Genomic DNA, 4,394 nt, shown 5'->3' on the forward strand with positions numbered 1-4,394 from the left:
CGGAAAAAAAGACACCTACATCTTGGATGCCCTTGAGGTAAGCTAAAACATACCAAAAATTAATTTCAAAGTGAACTATCCCTTTAAACTTCCAAAAACCTGTAGAGTAGTGGTCTAGGGTTCCATTCACGTGACTGGAAAGAAAGTGAGGCTTCGTTTTTCGTTCATCACGTGTTTCTCTGAATACAAAACGCGCTCTGGCACGGAGCTTCTTGAGAAATTGCGCTACGTACTCGATACGCACCTTGAAGCTTCAGTGTCAAATGTAACACTACTTGGAGTCGGTAAGGCAATAAAGAGAAGTTGGTCACGGGCGATTGCGTAGAACTAGGACGAGTGGGAGGGGAAACGCCACAATGACAGCAGAACTGTAAAAACAAACATGTGCTCAAAAGACAACACAGGCACACAGACAACGGAGACAAAAGACACACAAACCTCAGCAGATCAGACCGAATCATGACGCATACATGTCTGTGTCTCATCATATCCAGTGATTGAAGTTGTACGGTTTGGAGCACCAGGAGTAAACCATTTTTCTGATCTCTCTCTCTCTCTCTCTCTCTCTCTCTCTCTCTCTCTGTATGTGTGTGTGTGTGTGTGTGTGTATGTATTTGTATAGCAGGCAATATGATCAAAATCATAATATACTGTAAGTAATTTTATTTCATAACAGTGTATCACTGTATAAATATTTATTGCTGGAAATAAGGTTGCGACAATATAAACATTTTAGAGAACATTGACTTTGAAAATTCTCAACGAAATCGATATCACTGCAAAAACTAGCCTAACTAATGTAACTTAAAAATTCTTGTACATTTATTGAGGATGAATTACCAATCAGTAATAAAATGAGAAAAACGTTGCTGTTGTATTATTATTTCTACTGTTAAAGTTAGTGTTAGTGTTAATGTGTTCAGCATGACGCACAGGCGGACTGGAGAAGGAATGGAGCAGGTTTCCATCACAGCCACATGTACGGCTTCGGGTTGCTCAACGCCTGGAGGCTGGTCAACGCTGCCAAGGTCGTGTGTGTGTGTGTGTGTGTGTGTGTGCTCATCACAGCACTGCTGCTTTCAGACAAACACAGTTCACATAAACAAGCTGAGAGTCTGTGTCTGTATGTCTGACAGGTTTGGGAGTCCGTCCCCTTCTTGGTGTCCTACCAGAGCCCAGTTTTAACGACCAATGAGATCATTCCAGCCCATCCGAAAACACTCACTCACACTTGGAATGGTAAGAGATTTATATGGAGGATATTCTTTTGGATAAACAACAGAACTCAGGATGAATTGTGGGTAGAGCTCTTAAAAACATGCAACATTTCACCCTGAAATCAGAATGAAAAATAAAGATATTAGATTCTGCATAGATAAAAGAGTGGAATGAATGAGTACATGTTCTTTATTTCAGTATTTAAATGTGTAACTGAACCGAGATGTGATGATTTGCTGTTCTCCGGTCAGTAGTTGGCCATAAACAGGGCTCTTATGAGCGCAGTGTGTGCTGAGCAAGGCTCTGTTCAACGGACCCGTCCTGCACACAGCAGTTTTCTGCCCTTACTTGGACATGTTTGTCAGTGTTTGTGTGTTTAAGTATACAAGTGAAAGTCAAATGTTGCTTCCCTTTTCAGTTTCGCTCACACCTTTCTCTCTGTCTTCATCTTGTCTCTCTGTCTTTAGTCAGTCGGTGGAGAACCGCTGCATTTCTTGCTCTGTTTGACAGCTCTTCCCTCTCTGAAAAACTGTGTGTCTATTGAACTGAATCTTCTGACACAATTCAGCAGCATTTGGTCATGGAAAATATAATGTGTCCACTTATACAGTATTTAGAAGTGACTTCTGCAGCTGCGCATCACTAGACAGCACTAATGGAGCGACGCACAGAAAGCGGAGGAGGCCTGCACGCCTGATTTATGCTTTTATTTTCTTCCTGTGACACTAATGTGCTATTTTTACATTCAAGCTTTTATGATTAGTCTCACTCTATTAAAATGACAGACACCAGCACTCTTTATGTAATGAGTCAACGTTGGAATTTGGGAAGTTAGCAAAATGTACATTTACAGATAATACATACAGTCAATACATTTAGAAAAATTTTAGTAATGTATTATCCAGTACATTTAAGTCAAAGTCAAAGTTTTATTTGCCATTTGTAGAGCTCAAAGGAAATTGAACACACACATAGGAATTGTACTGCATCACCCTTAGAGTCTTAAAACAAAGTGCACCAGTGCTTTCTAGCCCTATTTCTATGAGTCAGCCATTAGTCTCACTGCTGCTGGACAGAAGCTACTGTAAAAGCGTGTTTTATGTGTGATGAGACTGTCCGCTCTTGCGTGTCTCAGGCTGTAGGGTTTGTTGTCTGGGCCTCAGTAGTGAGTGAGCTATGGACTGAGCTTTCTTCTTACAGCACTCTATGCACAGTGTGGGTGGTAGGTTAGTCCCAATGATTCTCTCTGCAGTCTGTATAACTCCTTGGAGAGACTTCTTCTCTGCCTGTGTTGCATTTCCAAACCACACGGTGATGCCATATGTCAAGACACTCTCTATGAGTCCTCTATAGGCATGAGTAAGAGGGCTCATCCCAAGCCCAGCCTTCTTTAGAAGCCTGATAAAATGCAGGCGTTTTTGAGCTTTCTTCACTGTGGTAACAGTGTTTGTAGTCCAGCTCAAGTTAGATGTCAAATGCAGGCCAATGAATTTGTGGCTGTCGGCCCTTTCCACCACAGTGCCCTTGATGGTGAGAGGCTTTTCTTCCTGAAGTCTATGACGAGCTCTCTGGTCTTGTCTACACTGAGGAACAGGTCCTTTTCCTCTCCTGTCTCATACCCACCCTTAATAAGGCCCAAGATGGTGGTGTCATCTGCATATTTGATGACGAGCGAGCTGTCCTGAGTGGAGACGCAGTCATGTGTGTGCAGTGTATAGAGCCTTGGGGTGTGCCTGTGCTAACTGTAATATTTTCTGATGTTATCCCTCTCATCTTTACCATCTGCGGTCTGTTTAGAAGAAAGTCCAAAATCCAATTGCAGGTAGTGGCCGGCAGTCCGAGGTCTGTGAACTTTACGGCAGGGTTCTCCCGCGGGGTCTTAAAAAGTCTAAAATTCGGAACTTTAAATGTAAGGCCTTAAAACGTCTTAAAAACGGCCAGATTTTCATCCGAGGTCTTACATTTAATTTAGTCAGGTCTAAAAAAGATTTTACCCTCGTTCATTTCCAGAAATGCTGGCTGCAGAAAGTTATTACAAAGTAGCAAAAAAGTATCGAGTCGTAGCCTACAAAGAAGATCTCTAGAGCTCGTGGCCTGATTGGAGGTAGCCCGCCGAGGGGCCGTTCACACATCGCATCTTTTGCGCGCTCGAGTTTGTTCAAATGTAGGCGCGCGGCAAGCGCGCTCATAATTGAAGCGACGTACGCGCTCTTTTTCCAGGTGCAGCGAGATGAAAAAATCTCTACTTTTCAGATTGCCGGAAACGCACAGCAGGTCATGTGACAAGAACCAACCAATCAGCTTCACCCTTTCCTTAACAACATTAAAAGCTCAGTCAACAGGAATGATGGGGGAGCACCCAAACACTACGGGTGTTATTCTCTTCTCCGTAAATAAATCTTGTAGCAGAGCTACAGCAAGCGTTTTTCTGTGGTGGAAATCCATTAGCTACTAAAACTTCTTTGTTGTTGTGGAGAGCGCAGTGCACGGTTGCATAGCAATGACAGACACCACGGGAAAATCGGACCGAATTTTACTATAGAGAATGAGAATGTGGCGTCACGCGTTTCACTCCGCGTTGCATTCCGGGAAGGCGCCGCCATTTTAGGTGGTTACACTATCCGTCGCCATGGTTACTTCGACAGTGAGAGAAAGAGCAGCTTGATATTCGTTTGCATTTTTGCGATACGGTTGAATAAATGGAGAAATAGGAAGCGAAAGGAAATGGGCTCTATCGGGAGAGACAAAATAACAACGCCAGGCAGCGTTATGTAGAGAAACTGCTTAGCATCAACAACATGGACCCCAACGACCTGCAGCTACAGAATGGATGAAAGACCCAGAAGCACTACCACCTTTCACACACCCTGACATACTCAATTATCTGGTTTATGGTATCAGTGCCTACACAATGCAAGAGTTTAGAAGCTTTAAGTCATTAGAAGCTTATGAACATTTCTGATGCGGCTAGGTGCAACTTACAAACCCACAAACCTGTTAACCACGAGAGCTCAGTCATACGTGAGGTTTCAGGCGTCATTTATAAGTGGAAATAAATCTGATACGAATCGGATGTGCATTTGGACCTGCCGTGTAAGCGGACAGATCGGACATTCCCCTGTCAATGCGAGTCATTGAAAAAGTGTCTTTTTGAAACAGTTCGCGGTACAGATATA

The 4,394-nt window shown here is 43.1% G+C and overlaps 1 long non-coding RNA gene across 1 annotated transcript; it reads left to right on the forward strand.

Moving 5' to 3' along the window:
* The first annotated feature begins 874 nt into the window (after positions 1-874).
* On the forward strand, positions 875-1,999 carry LOC309505365. The gene is made up of 3 exons (XR_014208403.1): positions 875-1,028; positions 1,137-1,239; positions 1,686-1,999. It is a non-coding gene; the product is annotated as an uncharacterized lncRNA (long non-coding RNA).
* The last annotated feature ends 2,395 nt before the right edge of the window (positions 2,000-4,394 follow it).

The sequence above is a fragment of the Leuciscus leuciscus genome, assembly GCF_965113295.1.
Source record: "Leuciscus leuciscus genome assembly, chromosome: 9".
NCBI lineage: Eukaryota > Metazoa > Chordata > Actinopteri > Cypriniformes > Leuciscidae > Leuciscus > Leuciscus leuciscus.